The sequence below is a fragment of the Hyaena hyaena genome, unplaced genomic scaffold (assembly GCF_003009895.1).
Source record: "Hyaena hyaena isolate Hyena2069 unplaced genomic scaffold, ASM300989v1 scaffold_185, whole genome shotgun sequence".
NCBI classification, from domain to species: Eukaryota; Metazoa; Chordata; class Mammalia; order Carnivora; family Hyaenidae; genus Hyaena; species Hyaena hyaena.
In genome coordinates this window covers 2759382-2777844 of record NW_024080816.1, presented here as the reverse complement: position 1 = coordinate 2777844, position 18463 = coordinate 2759382, and positions in this window count along the sequence as shown.

Here is an 18463-nt window from a genome sequence, read left to right as displayed (position 1 = left end):
CTTGCGCTCCTATAAGGATGTGCGGAGGAGAGTGCAGCCAGGACACTGATGGCACCGTGCAGCTCTCCAGCCTGTGTTGTTTAAGGCTCTATTTTTGCAGGTCCCTGTATCAGTGGCCAAATGCCGTTCTTAAAAGTATGCCTGGTTAGCAGCTGCATGCTTTTTCCTCAGACAGAATCTCTACCCTTCCTCGCAAAACCCTCAAACCACCTCTTCTGTGATTTTCTGGGACTCCTCAAAAGGAATCCTCACATGCAGGAACCTACTGACTCTGGCTTCTTCCTCTTATCTGTCTTCCCCTGTGGACAGCGCCTCATGTTGGGTCGCCCAGAGGGCCCCCACCCCCATTTGCCGCTGACAATGAAGATGGCATCTTTGGGAGCTCTCCAAAGCCAACCCCAATGTGCTATCTCCCAGATCTAATCCTGGGTGACCTCCGCCCCCACCCTGTGCCATCCTCCACCATCAGGTCCAGAAGCACCAGAGCCTTGTGACCCTGGGGTCCGTAACAGATCAGCTCCTCCAGACTCCAGCTTAACCCACTGCAGGGAGCCAGGCACCTCTTATGTCCCTCCCTTCAATCACTGCAAAATGCCTCTCTTCAATTACAAAGAAAAGTCATCTTTTCGTTGATTTTTCTCTTTCCCAAAATGTTTGCACCAGGAGAAGCATTTACGGAAGTCGGTTACACTTAAATCAAAAGTATCCAAAAATCCAAAAACTCCTGCGAAATTCCAAATTCTGGGACCCGAATTATAGGATTCAGGAAATACCCGATTGTAATAAGAGCAGATGACATTGACATTGTACTGCTGGTTAATGTAGTAACTCAAGTGGAAAGATTATATCTGTGAGACCTGAAAGGATTTTGGAGCAATCTCAAAGTCCACATTGTCCTCTGTTACTAAGAAATGATTAGATCTGAGTGAGGGCAGAAAGCATTAAAAAATTTCCCAACCTGCTTACCTTTCTCCCCTGAGTTGTGGGCAATCACTTCACAATCTAATTATTTTGCAGCAGGATTGTTTACATCTGAAAACACCCTGTTTTCCAGGCTAAAGGGAAACATACACTGAGGTTCACAGTGGATCTCTCATGGATGAAGGATTATGAATCTTTATTTCTTCCTTATACTTTGCTGTAACTTCCAAATTTTCCATAATGAAACTGTGCATGTGCTATAAAAAGAAAAAGATGCTGTTTTGTTTCTTAATTATTTTTTAATGTTTATTTATTTTTGAGAGAGAGAGAGACCGAATGTGAGCAGGGGAGGGGGGACAGAGACAGAGGGAGACACAGAATCTGAAGCAGACTCCAGGCTCTGAGCTGTCGGCACAGAGCCTGATGGGGGGCTTGAACTCAAAAACTGTGAGATCATGACCTGAGCTGAAGTTGGACTCATAACCAACTGAGCCACCCAGGTACCCCAAAAGGTGCTGTTTTTTATAATTAATTTATTTTTAAAATTTATTTATTGTTTAATTTACATACAAGTTAGTTAGCATATAGTGCAACAATGATTTCAGAAGTAGATTCCTTAATGCCCCTTACCCATTTTACCCATCCCCCCTCCCACAACCCCTCCAGCAACCCTCTGTTTGTTCTCTATATGTAGCAGTCTCTTATATTTTGTTCCCTCCCTGTTTTTATATTCTTTTTGCTTCCCTTCCCTTATGTTCCTCTGTTTAGTATCTTAACTTCCTCATATCAGTGAAGTCATATGATATCTGTCTTTCTCTGACTGACTAATTTCGCTTAGCATAATACCCTCCAGTTCCATCCGCATAGTTGCAAATGGCAAGATTTCATTCTTTTGGATTTCAGAGTAATACTCCATTGTATGTATATACCACATCTTCTTTATCCATTTATCCATCGATGGACACTTGGGCTCTTTCCATACTTTGGCTATTGTTGACAGCACTACTATAAACATTGGGGTGCGTATGCCCCTTCGAAATAGCACACCTGTATCCCCTGGGTAAACACCTAGTAGTACAATTGCTGGGTCATAGGGAAGTTCTATTTTTAATTTTTTGAGGAACCTCTATGCTGGTTTCCAGAGTAGCTACACCAGTTTGCATTCCCACCAGCCGTGCAAAAGAGATCCTCTTTCTCCGCATCCTCGCCAACATCTATTGTTGCCTGAGTTGTTAATGTTAGCTGTTCTGATGGGTGTGAGGTGGTATCTCATTGTGGTTTTGATTTGTATTTCTCTGGTGATGAGTGATGAGCATTTTTTTCATGTGTTGTTTAGCTATCTGGATGTCTTCTTTGGAAAAGTGTCTATTCATGTCTTTTACCCATTTCTTCACTGGATTATTTGTTTCTTTGGGTGCTAAGTTTGATAAGTTCTTTATAGATTTTGGATGCTAACCCTTTATCTGATATGTCATTTGCAAATATCTTCTCCCATTCCATTGGTTGCCTTTTAGTTTTGCTGATTGTTTCCTTCGCCGTGCAGAAGATTTTATCTTGATGAGGTCCCGATGGTTCATTTTTGCCTTTGCTGCCCTTGTCTCTGGAGACATGTTGAGCAAGAAGTTGCTGCAGCCAAGGTCAAAGAGGTTTTTGCCTGCTTTCTCCTCAAGGATTTTGATGGCTTGCTGTCTTACGTTTAGGTCTTTCATCCATTTTGAGTTTATTTTTGTGTGTGGTGTAAGAAAGTGGCCCAGGTTCATTTTTCTGCATGTCGCTGTCCAGTTTTCCCAGCACCACTTGCTGAAGAGACTGTCTTTATCCCATTGGATATTCTTTCCTGCTTTGTCAAAGATTAGTTGGCCATACGTTTGTGGGTCCATTTCAGGGTTCTCTACTCTGTTCCATTAATCAGAATGTCTGTTTTTGTGCCAATACCATACTCCCTTGATGATTACAGTTTTATAATATAGCCTGAAGTCCAGGAGTGCGATGCCTCCAGCTTTGATTCTCTTTTTCAAGATGGCTTTGGCTATTTGGGGTCTTTTCTGGTTCCATACAAATTTTAGGATTATTTGTTCTAGCTCTGTGAAGAATGCTGCTGTTATTTTGATAGGGATTGCAAAAGATGCTGTTTTTTAAAAAGAGAGGAGGTGTGCCTGGATGGTTCTCACTCCCTCTCTCTGCCCCTCCCCTGCTTGTGCACATGTTCTCTCTCTCTTTCTCAAAATAAATAAACTTTAAATAAACAAACAAACAACAAAAGAGGAAAATCTGGTTTCCTTTCAGATTTATAAAAACCCAATTCAAACTATTAGACATTTCTATTGTTTCCTTTCTGGATGGAAAAATGGGTATGCCAGCAGCTTGCATTTATCAGCTCCACTAACATGATTATTCAATTCTAAACTCCTCAGCGCCAAAGAGTTGCTTTCCCCCATTTGGTGCCCTTGTTACATTGAATGTTTTAGACATTGTAAATATAACCTAAATAATCTAAGTCAGACAATTAAAAACAAAACGTTTAGGGGCACCTGGGTGGCTCTGTTGGTTAAACGTCCGTCTCTTGGTTTAGGCTCAGGTCATGATCTTGTGGCTTTGTGGGTTCGAGCCCTGCATGGGGCTCTGTGCTGACAATGCAAAGCTTACTTTGGATTCTCTCTCTCCCTCTGTCTCTGCCCCTTCCCCACTTGCACTGTCTCTGTAACTAAAAAAAAAAAAAAAAAAAAAGTCTAGTCACCTCAGTGGTTTGATCAGCTGAGCGTCCAACTTTTGATTGTGGCTCAGGTCATGATCCCAAGCAAGCCCCATATGGGGCTCCATGCTGAGCATGTGGCCTGCTTGAGATTCTCTCTCTCTCCCTCTGCCCCCTCCTCCACTCTCACATACTCTCTCTCTTTCTAAAATAATAAATAAAAGTCTAAGACCAGAAGAAACAGCTGGCAGCTACAGTAAGAAGGTCAGTCACTCTGGGAAGTAGCTCTTACGCAGTATCCTGGAGAAACTGAACATACATCGACTCAACCAAACAACTCTAATAGGCACACGGCCTGGGCTATACTATGGACAATGTTCAGAAATCGAAACGGAATGTACTTTTGCAAGACCAGCCCGGCAGGCATTTTTTTGTTTTTGTTTTACAGATTTTTTTTTAAGTAATCTCTACATCTAATGTGGAGCTCAAACCTATAACCCCACCAAGGTCAAGAATCACACAATCCACCAACTGAGCCAGCCAGGTACCCCAAAGATTTTATTTTTAAGTCATCTCTACACCAAACATGGGGCTTGAGCTTACAACCCCAAGATCAAGAGTCTCAAATTCCACTAAGTGAGCCAGCCAGGTGGCCCTACAAGAGAATTTTTTAATTCAAGAGAAGAAATGTGCTGAAAGCTAGCTATCACCACACGATCGGCATTCTTAACTACCGGCAGGAAGTCGCTCTTTATTTGGGATCCTTTTAAAGAAATGTCTAGCTCTCCTCCCTTCCACTTTCTCCTCTCTACAGCGGGACAGTAACACCAAGAGAGGTTTTAGAAGAATGGAATGAAATATACAATCCATGCATTCAATTAGCAATAATTGCATTTCAATGTGAATATTTGAGGAGCTGATTAAATAGGGCATCTCCCCACCCTTTCGCTTCTCATCTTTTCCTTCTACTGTCAGACCTGAGAACTTCAATCCCTTTAATTTCTCCATCAATATGTGCAGATAGGGGTATGAGGGTAGGAAAATCGGTCAATTTTGCCTCTACTTTGGCAATAGCAGATTGAGGAGGACTAGTGAACAAGTGAGGACTTTTATCCATGAGCTCCCAGCTTCATTTCTCCCCGCTCTCCCAGTTTTTTCAAGCCTCTGAGATTCTTATTACTCCGTGTACAGAACCCCAGGATATTGGCTGGGGAAAAAACAAAAACAAACAAACAAACAAAAAACCCAAGGTCTTGGTAAAGAGGCAGTTCCACAGCTGGGAGCCTGGCACCTACGGGGTGTGGAGGGTGGGGGGAAGCTGAGTTAAAAGCCTCGGGGCTACATTGGGCTCCTTCAGGTCAGTAGCCTCTGCCTCTAGTCCAAGCCTAAACCTGATGGTAGAGATGATGGCCAGCAGTTACTGAGTGATTACCTACAAGTACCTACATCCCCTTTACTTCTAACTTCCTATCTAAGTGATTTGGCTGAATCGTTGGAAAGAAATTGCCATTTCTGTAAACCAAAAGTGGCTGAAACGCGGTAATTTCATACGGCTCAGCCTGATATTTGTCATTATTAGTATATCTATTTTATAGATGGGGAAACTTTTCCCCAAAAAAGCCCTGAATCTTGCCACTCTCGCCTCCTGAACCACTTGAAGGAAACGGTCCAGCCCGGGAATCATTTTATGAAGGGAGGCTCTGTACGGGAGTACCCGTTCCCACCACTTTACCCCCAAACCCCTGTCCCATGGTCCTGCACACTGCTGGTCTCACAGCTGAGTCAAACCCTGGAAAGAACACCCTTGAATTAGCCATTTTCTGACTGAACAAAGAACTACTTCAAGGCACTCTTGTTTGCCTCTTTAGGTGTTTTTGCTGACGCCATAACAATTAATGGTTAAAAAAAATTATTTTACTAATTTTAAAACTTTAAAAAAAAAGTTGACTAATGCCATACTGCCCCCACTTAGAATAAAAGTTATTGGATGGATATACTGCACGTGTTCATATATCTAGATTTGTCTGATTCAAGAATTTATTCTCGGGGCGCCTGGGTGGCTTAGTCGGTTAAGCTTCCGGCTTTCGCTTAGGTCATGATCTCGCGGTTCATGGGTTCGAGCCCCGCGTCGGGCTCTGCTGACTGCCAGCTCAGAGCCTGGAGCCTGTTTCAGTCTGTGACTCCCTCTCTCTCTGACCCTCCCCTGCTCACGCTGTCTCTCTCTCTCCTAGAAATTAAAAAAAAAAAAATTATTCTCTCTCTCTCTCTCTCTCTGGGGTTCTCATGGTGATGAGAATGAACAAAATGTGATGAACAAAATGTGATTGTTCTGCTACTTGTCAAGATGATAGTAAGTTTGGAAATCCATTGTTCTCGCCTCTGAACTTCTTTATTTATTAGACATCTACTCATTGCTGCAACATCTGTTGAGCACTCTGATGGTTAACTTTGTTTCAACTTGCCAAGGCTATGGCGCCCAATGGTCAGAGGTTTATCTAGATGTTGCTGTGAAGATGCTTGTGATAGGAGTAACATTTATGGTCAGTTGGCTTTATGGAAAGCAGATTACTGTGACAAAGCCTCATTCAATTAGTTTGAGAGCCTTAAGAGCAATGACTGAAGGGTGCCTGGCTCAGTCGCTTGAGCTACCCACTTTGGCTCAGGTCATGATCTCGTGGTTTGTGGGTTCGAGCCCCGAGTCTGGCTCTGTGCCGATAGCTCAGAGCCTGGAGCCTGCTTCAGATTCTGTGTTTCCAGCTCTCTTTGCCCCTCCCCTGCTGGCGCTCTCTCTCTCTCTCTCTCTCTCTCTCTGAAAAATAAATTTAAAAACATCAAAAGAAATTTTCTTAAAGAGCAAAGACTGAAACTCACCAAAGAAGCCATTCTGCCTCAAGACTGCAACCTAGCAATCCTGCCTGAGTTTCCAGCCTGCTGGCCAGCCCTGCGGATTTCAGACTCAGGACTGCATTGTCACTGAGTGATACTGTCACTGCAATGTCACTGTTGCCTGAATTTCCAGCCTACAAATTCCAGACCTGCCAGCCTTCACAATCACCAGAGTGATGATTTCTTAAACTAAATCTATCATTTATCAGTTTAGCTATCTATTTAGCTATCTTATTGGTCTGTTTCTCTGGAGAACCCTGACTAATACAATCTCTACTGTGCCTCAGACATGGTGTTAATGAGGAGCCAGACAAACCTATCACTGAGACAGCCTCCCTTCACTGCAGAAGAAACATGCTAAGAGAAGAATTATGATATAAGGTAAGGGCTATTAGAATGAGAATAAATTGCTGTGGAAATCAAAAGGGAGATGACTCATTTTGCCTTGGGGTGATTGAAGAAGTTGCACTATAGAGGTGATCTGATCTGGAGCTCAAAGGGTAAGAAGGCATTCCAAGGGCACAGAGGGGTAGAAGAGGTATACTTCAGGGAAAGGCACTATAGGAACCACTCACCAATCCCAGGGACCTGTGACATCAATATTGTGCCCAAACATTGCAGGCACAAGCAGGTGCACATTATGAAGTATTGTGAGACTAGGATGGAGAAGATTAGGACCAAGGTGTGGAGGTTGTATTAAAACTCAGATATCAAGTGTTAAACACTTCTTAGCCAAGGTTGGTGGTGAAGTTTATTTTTTCAATTATTTTTTAAAGTCTTTTTTTAAAGTTTTTTTTAAATTTATTTTGAGAGAGAGAGAGACAGAGAGAGACAGAGAAGAGGCAGAGAGAATCCCAAACAGGCTCCACATTGTCAGCGCAAAGCCTGATGCAGGGCTCGAACTCATGAACCATGAGGTTATGACCTGAGCCAAAATCAAGAGTCAGATGCTTAACTGACTGAGCTACCCAGGCTCCCTGGTGGTGAAATTTAGAATGAAGTGCTAACTGAGACTTTGAGGTAAAAAGCAAAATAAATACCATTTCAGCACAAGACAAAACTCTTCATTTTGAAGATAAAAGAGAATAAGCCAAGAGAATGCAGCTTTTCATTCAACAAACATTTAGTGAGTGCTTACTCTTAGCCAGGAAATGTTCTGCATGGAAATGTTTCATGTATATGATATAGGTCTTAGGCTATATAGTCTGGGGGGCGGGGGGGGGGTGAGGGAGAAAGGAATTACATGTTCCTCAGCCCACCTAGAATTGAATCAAATGGAGGTCATGTTCACAATGTCAACCATCTCCTTGCAAAGTCTCCCAATTACTTCAGGAACCCTATGGCATCAATCATTTCCTCCATTCTGCCTTGGCCCACATCAAACCCACGGGCTGTTGAAGCCTCTGCTGTCAGAGAGTCAGCCTCAGGTCACATCCACTGCTTTCCCATCATCCCCCTGACGGAAAACTCCTCCAAACTCTACTCTTCAAATGGTGGCCTCACAAATGCATACTTAGGTTAAAAAAAATAGATATATATAGATAGATATGGATATACTTAGGTTAAAATATTAATATATATATGTGAAATATATAATCAAACTATTTGTATTAGCTTTTTAAGGTGGCAGTTTCTTATGGTGTTTTTTTATTAAAATAAAATACCCCACACATCAAATCATTAAGAATTAGAATGATAGTTAGTAAGTATTGGCAAAAATGTGAGGAATGAGTACACTGTTAGTGTGATGGGGTTTAGGACATGCTATCCCAAAATATGGCACCTTGGCACATTGAATGTCTTAAGCAGAAGGAATTTGAGACAACAGCAAATGCAGAGAGGTGTCACCCACATACCCTTCTCCCCTGAAACAGGTCAATGACATTCCCATGTGAAAGCTACCTTCTCTGTACCAGGAGAAGGAAGATGTTCTTATCACCACAGACAGGAAATTTGGGGCTGAGAAATATGTACACACCAACCTTGTTAAATTAACCCTTGTCTTCCAGTTATTTCTTCATGTCTTACTCCTTCTAGCCCCACTCCTTTGTATTTTTTTTTTATGTTTAATTATTTTGAGAGAGAAAGAGAGAGCACAGAGGAGGGGCAGAGAGAGGGAAAGAGAGAATCCCAAGCAGGCTCCACTGCTGTCAGCAGAGCCCAATGCGGGACTTGAACTCATGATCCGTGAGATCATGCCCTGAGCTGAAATCGAGATAGGATACTTAACCTACTGGGCCACCCAGTCACCTCCTAACCCCTCTCTCTTGTCCATTCCTCACAAATTAATTGTTTATGTGTCTAAAAGGTAGAAAAACTTCCTGCTATAGTCACCGCTTTGGGTCTTTGTTCTCCTGTGAAGACTCCCATGTACATGTAAAACTCCAAGCAAATATGTGCGCTTTCCTCCTGTTAATCTGTTTTTGTCCATTTATTTTTAAGAACCAGCCAGAAGTCCTAAGAGGGTGAAGGAAAACTTTTTCCTCCCCGACACTGGCAACTCTTGTGACCATTCTGGGAGTGGCACCCCAACAACACAGATTTTTTTTTTAATTTTTTTTTTAATGTTTTATTTATTTCCAGGAGAGAGAGAGAGACAGCGTGAGCAGGGGAGGGTCAGAGAGAGAGGGATTCACAGACTGAAACAGGCTTCAGGCTCCGAGCCGGCAGTCAGCACAGAGCCCGACGCGGGGCTTGAACCCACGAACCGCGAGATCATGACCTAAGCAAGTCAGACGCTTAACCGACTAAGCCACCCAGGCGCCCCTAACAACACAGATTTTTAACACTTTTTTCAAAATATCTATTTATTTTCGAGAGAGAGAGAGTGAGAATGAGTGGGGGAGGGGTAGAAAGAGAGGAAGTCATAGTATCAGAAGCAGGCTCCAGGCTCCACACTGTCAGCACAGAGCCTGATGGGGGGCTCAAACTCACAAACTGCAAGATCATGACCTGACCTGAAGTCAGATGCTCAACCAACTTAACCACCCAGGAACCATCAATAACACAGATTTTTAAAACTTAGTACTGATATTTTAAAAAATTAGAAAAGAGGGGCACCTGGGTGACTAGGTTGGTTGAGCATCCGACTTCAGCTAAGGTCATGACCTCACAGTTCGTGAGTTGGAGCCCAGGCTTCCTGCTGTCAGCACAGAGCCTGCTTCGGATCCTCTGTCCCCCTCTCTCTCTGCTCCTCCCCTGCTCACATGCTCTCTCTCTTCCTCTCAAAAACGAACAAGCATTTATTTTTAAAAAAAAAAAAAAGTTAGAAAGGAGAAAGGTTTCTGACAAAAGATCATTTATGTGAATTTAAAAACATGCACACAGGGGCGCCTGGATGGCTTAGTCCATTAAACATCCAACTTTTGGCTCAGGTCATGACCTCGTGGTCTGAGGTCAAGCCCCACAGAATCTGAGGCAGGCTCCAGGCTCCAAGCTGTCAGCACAGAGCCAGACACGGGGCTCGAACTCACAAACTGTGAGATCATGACCTGAGCCGAAGGCAGAGGCCTGACCAACTCAGCCACCCAGGTGCCCCCAACTCTTGTTGATTTAAACATAAAATGGGGGGAAAAAATGTAAGGCTCTTGCTTGGGTAGCTCACAAATCACCTGGAGGACCCAGAATCTATGCAATAAGAATCACAACCACGAATTACACCACAGAATTGGTCGGGGGAGGCGACAGCAGTTGCAGTCTCTGAGGACTAGGCTATCGTGGGCAGTCAAAAGGATGGTAACAGCTTACTAATGACAGCGTGGCCAACAGTGGTAACTTCTGCACTAAGTTCAAATCAGAGTCCATTGAGTTTTTCAACTAGAAAGCCACTGGTAACATTTTCCAGAATAGTTTCACTGGAACAGGGGGGGCAGAGATAGATGGCAGTAAAGATGAAGACATGATCAGTGTAGACTCCTAAGGAGCTAAACTGTGAATGGAAGGGCTTTGGGTTTTTGTTTTACGATAAAAGAGAATTGAGCACATTTTAGGCTAAGAAGAAGCAGCTAGCAGAAAAGGGTTGCCATGGTGCAAAAGAAAACAGATGATTTTAAAAAGGCACAACCTAATCAGAGCCCAGGTGAAAAGATTAACCTCAAAATGCTGTAGGTAGAGACACTGCTTTTCTGAGAGAGAAGGGGAAAAAAAATGTGGCTGCATATAGAACGTTTATGTTGGGAAGTGCAGGTGATGTCTATTGGACGGCTTTTATTTTATCTATGAAGCAGATAAGCCAGAATAACCGAAGGCAGCAGAGCTTGAGGTGCTAGCCCTAAAAATAAAACTGCCAGTTATTTTACCAGCAAAACAAGTTTATTTGGAATAGCAGATTGTTGCAATCTGGGACAAGCAAGCTATGGCAAAACCGTAGACAAGTCCAGAGGACAAAGGTAATGAATGAACTGGTCTTTCACAGAGGAAAGGGAGGAGCAGGGAGGGCTGTTTTAGACAAAACGTCCATTGAAATAAACTGGGAGTTCCAAGTATAGGGGCTTTTCCTTGGCTGAGTTGTGAGTCTGCCATTGGGTGGGCTGTTGCGGGAGTGGGAGGAAAACTTTCTTCCTCCTGCCGGGATAGTAAAGTAGTAGGTAAGGTAGAATCAATCAACTCCCAAGCTCCCCCTCTTCCCAGTGGGTTTGCAATTAACCAAGGGTGGCCGGGCGTCAGAGCTCCCCCTGCTGGCTCCTAGCTCTGTTTTTAAAAAGGTTTCCTTTTCTTAGGGGTCAATTAGAGGCCTCGCGGAGAAGGGTGACTTTCTCTAACTGCTCAACAGAAGAGGAGTTGACCATCACCAGGTAAAAAAACAAACAAACAAAACATTCATATATTACGAGATGGGTACAGTTATATTTGAAGATTTTACATTTAAAGTGGTTCCGATCCTCTTACTGATTGTTTTTCCTTCTGCTGCCCCTGTGCAGAAGCAGAGAGCCCAATGCCGGTTGGCTCCTGGGGAGCGCAGGGCAGGTACAGACAATAGCAGACGCCAGCCTGGAGGTGACAGGTGAGAGTCATTGGAGATTATCCATCAGGCCACAGATTAGATAAGAAAGGAAATGTGGCCAGGATGGGGAGATAGAGAGATTAAGATATTTCAGCGTTCCTCTGACGTTGAGGGTTAAAGGTTGTAGAAGGAAAAGAGCAAGGGTGCCTAGGTGGCTCAGTCAGTTAAGCGTGCAACTCCTGATTTTTCGGCTCAGGTCATGATCTCCGTGTTCCTGAGTTAGAGCCCTGCATCAGGCTCCGCGCTGACAGTGTGGAGCCTGCTTGGGATTCTCTCTCATTCCCTCTTTCTCTGCCCCTCCCGTGCTCTCTCTCTTTCTCTCTCTCTCTCAAAATAAATAAGTATACTTAAAAAAAAAAAAAAGAAGTAAAAGCAAGAGCTAGAAGAATGAGTTTGTAGTCTGAGTGTGGGCTTCTAGAGTTTTAGGTTTTAGAGAAGGAGTTAGGTCCAAGATGTGACCATTAAAAAAAAAAAATTAACCTTTTGATAGGTACAGGGGACAAAAGTCATTTAGAGAAACAGCACAGAAGCCTGGGTTTCTGAAATACCTACCCACCCAGGCCATGCTTCCTTTCTTATCTAACCTGTGGCCTGAGGAACTGTCACTTTAATGACTCGCCCACCAGGCAGCTCCAGGCTCTCCTCCTTCTATTCTGTACCTGCCCTGCACTCCCAAGGAGCCAACTAGCACTCAGGGGCACGCGGCCTGTTCAGACAGTATGTGGATCTTGATCTCGAGATTGCGAGTTCCAGCCCCACAGTGAGCATAGAGTTTACTTAATTTAAAACAAACAAAAAAAGAAGGCTGAAATTAAAGGGAAGGTGTTACACTCAGCAAGAACTAGTCTTAGGGATCATCACACATTCCCGCCTGTTAGCCATAGGTGGTAGGCATGACCCACATTCAGGATTCTCTAAGGTGATGGAGATAAAGGAAAAACCTACCCTCTCAGAGGATAATCATATACGTTTATAATCATAAACGAAGAAAGGATTATATCAGAGGTAGGCAAAGAGAGATTCCCAGGCCTAAAGAAAGAGGATCTATCAGGTTGTAGTTGGGTTAGGAATTGAAGCATGAACACGAGTCAGAGACACAGACACTGATTTGGTGACTCTAGCGCAGAGCCAGGGCAGTGGGTACCCCGGCCCATGGACCAAGATAACTTGACACAGCCAGATTCCTGCTATTTATTGTACCTGCGTGACATCAACCATTCAAGCCATCCAACTGATTCCCGTTGTGCTAATTCCACGCTCACCAAGTAATCCTACTGGAATCTGGCTTTCTACCTCGATTTTGCAAGTAGGACAAAAATGTATTGGGGCGCCTGGGTGGCTCAGTCGGTTAAGCGTCTGACTTTGGCTCAGGTCATGATCAGGTTTGTGAGTTTGAGTCCTGTGTCGAGCTCTGTGCCGACAGCCCAGAGCCTGGAGCCTGCTTCGGATGGTGTGTCTCCCCTGTCTCTGCTCCTCCCCTTCTTATGCTCTGTCTCTCTGTCTCCCAAAAGTAAATAAACATTAAAAAATGTATTGGTTAGGGACACAACTATTTGGTCATGATAATTATAGACCTACTGGTTAATTAACACAGGCATTTTAGGTTTATATATATGGTTTTGGTCAAAGGGAGTCAGGCTCCCAGACCCAAACACCTCTGGACGCCCTGACAATTGAATTTCAGAGCCTAAAAAGCCAAGTATCATCCCCTGGAAAGTGGCATAGAATACTGGCACCATGCGAAGTTGGATTGGGGTGACAACCATCCTTCCCTAGGTAATGCTTCTCTGGTGCATGTCCCTCCCATACATCCATCACGGATTTCTGCATGCCACCTAAATAGGAAAAACACTCTTTGAGTACAGACCAAAGCTAAACTGATGAAGTTGTGGCAATTTGATCTGTGATGCCATGTATATTTAGAAGTACTATACATCTGCAAGTCAGTGTGGCACTTATACGGGATACGGGGCAAAGAAATGGGAAGGAAAAGACCTCTCTGGTCATAAAATGGTAAGGAAATGAACAGGTTCATTGTCATCCCAGTAGGGCAAGGTTAATGATTTGGGAACAAGGCCAGAGCTCGGTAGGCATGCCTGCAGCTGAAATCTCAGTTGGGCTCCAGCCCCATGACCTACGCTGGGCAAACGAGCCTTCCTAGAGCTGGGACTATTATTCATACCACTGAAACTCAGTGAGCATTATATCTAATAGCCTGCCCCTGGTGTATGAGAATAAAATCAATCTATCTTCTGCTCTCCTTTGAAATATATTGTTTGGGGCTATTCTTCCTCTCCCCTCCCCACTTAAAGCAGGCTCTGCGGCTTTCCTAATTATTCTCAGATAATGCAAGGTCCCCTGGCCCATTTTGAAGATATCAATTTCATGTCATAGTTCAGGCTTTGAACTTAACGTTAAGCTGGAGCCTCTCCTCCCATGGCTCCAGCTCTGGCTTATGGCCAGATAGCAGCAGCTTCTCCTTTTCTCCCGCTTTGGGCTTTGACTATTCCACCCCTATCTTACTACCTGTGTTTCTTTTTTTTTTTTTTTTTTAATATTTTTATTTATTTCTAGAAGAGAGAGAGAGAGCGTGAGCAGGGGAGGGTCAGAGAGAGAGGGAGATACAGACTCTGAAATAGGCTCCAGCCTCTGAGCTGGCAGTCAGCACAGAGCCCGACGCGGGGCTCAAACCGACGAACCGCGAGATCATGACCTAAGCGAAAGTCGGACGCTTAACTGACTAAGCCACCCAGGCGCCCCTTACTACCTGTGTTTCTAACGCTTCCAGGAAAATTATTAGGGAGCAAGGAAATTATCACTTGCACTGTTATGCTTAACTAGCGCTCTTTGGAACTGCCAGATGGTGAAAACGTTATCTTTCTCTAGCGGGTGCTTTCACGTATTCTGTGAGACCTCTGTTCCGTCAAGGGCCTACAGAAAAAAACATTTGCCCTAGATGGTTCAAGCAGACTCCAAGAAAGGAGCTGCCCGTAGAGGCTAATGGAATACAGAAGAGATGACGTCACAGTGGAAAGCTGTTTCCGCTGGAGGCGTGAGAGGCCAAGGAAAGACTAGCACTAGAACCCAGAGAGAGCTGAGCTTATAAAAAAGGAGCCGCTTGGACACAGTGTAGTCCTGAAAGGGTGCAAACGCTGCCAATGGCACAATACCAGTGCGGGGAGGCAGCGGGGAAGAAATGCCTAGAACATCTCCCTGTGGCTCTCTGATTTCCCTCTAATGTGTCACACTGGCCAAACCCAACTGGTAGCTAGCCAGCAATAGAGGTCAAATAATGGAGTTCTCAAGGGAATGGGCTCGTGGGAAGGAGGAGGGATCTAGGTGAACAAACAGAAAACCAGTACACCCCCATCACGGGGGATGTCTCACCTCCACGCCCCCTGAAGAAATCCAGTGCATCGCTGTTACCACAAGTTGCTTCCTCTTTCCTAACCCGCTAGGAATTAATCCTGCAACACTACCACACTTCTGTGTAGAGAACAACAGAAAATATTCATACATCTTGTTACATATAACATTTACTGTTCACTGAGCTACTTGGAACCAGGTGCTGTGCTAAGATGCCCTGCATGGGTTCCCTTTAAACCTCATAATAGCTCATGGAAGCCGATAGTATTTAACCAAAGAGGATGATTGAGAGGAGGGAGAGAGAGGCTGACCCAGAGTGGTCAAGTGACTCACTCAAGCCTCAAAGCTGTCTTTCTCTACCAACTGTTCCCTAGAAACAGCAAAAAGAACACTACTTTATTATCATTTGTTTCTGTTCTTTATGCCTCTGCCTCATCCTTGAAGTTGGCATCAATATATTTACTTGGACATTACAAACAGCAGACCTTGGCTCTGAGAGCGGAGATTTCCCCCTGGGGATTGCTTTGCGTCAAGCTGGTTAAAGAAACCAAATCCCGTGTGCCCTCCTTAATTAGCTGGCTCATGTGTTAGCTCGTTGGATGTTTTATTTGGAGTCCTTTAAGGAACAACTGCCCTTCTTCTCCCCCGAGTAAGGGTTCTTTCATGTGTTGCGACATAATTATTAAAGGGCATCTCCCAAGGGGTGTGAACAACATATGGTATAGTTATTTCATTCTGGAAAACTCTGAAATGGAAAATTCAGCTCTCCAAAGAGCTTGGTGTTCATCACAAACCGTCTTCCTACCTGATCAGGTCATTAGGGGAGCTGAATCTGGGCCTATGTGGTCAGCTAGGGGAGCACCGTAGGGCCAGCCCAGGCTGAACACGGCCTGTGTTCCACTTAGAACAACACTCCCCTGGGGCTGTTCCCAGTGTGGAATGAATCTGCACCGGCAACCCCCTGCCGATGTCTTAATTTCACCAACACATGCTCTGCAGGAGCAAAGCTGCCCTCCCTGGACTGGCAGGTATGACTAAGTAACAGGCCTATCGTAGGGGTTAAACCAGCTCTTTGGCTCCTAGGACCTTCTATCTAAACAGTCCCGTTAATAAGCCTTACAAGGAAGGGTCACTCTGAGCATTATTAAACACAAAGTAAGGCTTTTCTTCTTTCTTTCTTTCTCTCTCTCTCCCTCCCTCCCTCCCTTCCTTCCTTCCTTCCTTTTTCCTTTTCTTTCTTTCTTTTCTTTCTTTTTTCTTCCTTCCTTCCTTCCTTCCTTCCTTCCTTCCTTCCTTCCTTCCTTCCTTCCTTCCTTCCTTCCTTTTTATTGTTTTTAGAAAATCCATAGTGCTTTATTTGATTTAATAAGTAAATAGGGGCACTGGGCTGGCTCAGCATGAGACTCTTGATCTCAAGGTTGCGAGTTCAAGCCCCATGTTGGACATGGAGCCTTCTTAAAAATATAATAATAATAAAGAGGAAATAGAATTACTTTTTTCTGTAAAAGCAGTACTTTTTTTCCTCCAAATTAGTTTTACTTAGATGTAATCTGCATGCAATAGAATTCACCCATTTTAAGTGTATAGTTGGTAAGTCTTGACAAATGTAGACAGTCCTGTAATTAAGACCCCAAGCAAGATAGAGAACATTCTATCTCTGCCCAGTGCCCGTTTGCAGTCACTCCCTGCCCCCACCCCAAGCCCAGGCAACCACTGACCTGTTTTCTTCAATAGAGGCTTATTAGATATTCTTTTTACACTGGCTAATGCTGTTAAGATTCATCAATGTCTTTGCCTATTCTGTTCCAATCCTATTGCTGAGTAGTATTCCATTACATGGAATGGACCTGGGTTTGTGATTTTTTTTTTTTAATATCACAATTTGTTTACCCATTCATCAGGTGGTGCACATTTGGATTATTTCCAGTTTGGGGCTATTGTGAATGAAGCTACTGGGAACATCTGAGTATAAATCTTTGAGTGGGCAAATATTTTCACATCTCTTGGGTAAATCTCTAGTATTGAGATTGTTGGGACATATGGTAAGTGTATTTTAACTTTATTTTTTATTATTTTAATTTTTATTTACTTTTTAATGCTTATTTTTAATTTTGAGAGAGAGGGACACAGAGAATCGGAAGCAGGCATGGCACCGTCAGCATGGAGCCTGACATGGGGCTCAGATTCATGAACCGTGAGATCATGATAGAAGCCGAAGTCAGACGCTCAACCAAGCAAACCACCCAGGTCCCCCTAATTTTATTTTTTAAAAAGTCCAACTGTTTTTCATAGTAGCAAATGCTTTATATCCTTGCCAAAATTAGTATTGTCATTCATTGAATTTTATCGTTCAAGTGGTCTGTAGTGTTGTAGTGTTGTGTTTTAATTTGTGTTTCTGTGGTGAATAATTATGTTGAGCATCTTCCCATGTGCTTATTTGCCAGTTTTTTCATGGCGAAACGCCTGTTCTAATCTTTCTCCCATTTTTAATTACACTGCTTAATTTACTATTGAATTGTAAAATATATATTTTAAATACAAGTTTTTTATGAGATGAATTTTGCAAATATTTTCCCAATGTGTGACTTGTTAATTTTCTTAACAGTGTCTTTGGAAGAGCAAAAGCTTTTCATTTTGATGAAATCTAGTTTATTCATTTTTCTTTTTATGGTTAATACTTTTGGGTCCTACCTAAGAAAACATTGCCTAACCAAACACTGAAAAGATTTTCTCCCTTGTTTTCACCTAGCAATTTTATAATTTTAAACTTTTTATGTTTACATCTGTGATGCATTTCAGGTTAATTTTTATAAATGACATGAGGTAAAGGTCAAGTTCTTTTTTTATATGTATATATTTTCAAGTTCATCCAGTACCCTTTAAGACTATCCTTTCCTGCACTGAACCTTGGCACTTTAGTTGAAGATCAATGACCATATATGTGTGGGTCTATTTCTGTACTTGATAATCTATTCAACTGCTATGATTATACAAATATTACACTGTCTTGATCATTGCAGGTATATTATAGGGCCATAAAATCAGGAAGCACCGGTCCTCCAACTTTGTTCTTCTTTTTCAAGATTATTTTGGTTATTGTAAATCCTTTACATTTGCGCATAAATTTGAGAATCGGCTGATTATTTTCTATAAAAAAGCTGCTGGAATTTTGATCAGGATTTCATTCAATCTACAGATAATTTGAGGGATAGTGGGACTTAACATTTTAAGAATATTGAATCTGCCAGTCCCTGAATAGGTATACATCTCCTAAGTAGATCTTCTATTTTTTTTTAAGTTTATTTATTTTGAAAGAGAGAGAGCTTATGCACATGAATCGGGGAGGGGTAAACGAGAGCAAGAGAGAGAGAACCCCAAGCAGGTTCCATACCATCACCGCAGAGCCCGATGGAGGGCTTGAACTCATGAACCATGAGATCATGACCAAAGCCAAAATCAAGAGTCGAGCACTCAACTGACTGATACACCCAGGTGCTCCCTAAGTAGGTCTTCTTTAATTGTTTTATAGTTTCCAGTGGACAGGTCTTATTCTATTAAATTCATTCATAAGTATTTCATATCTCTGATGATACTTT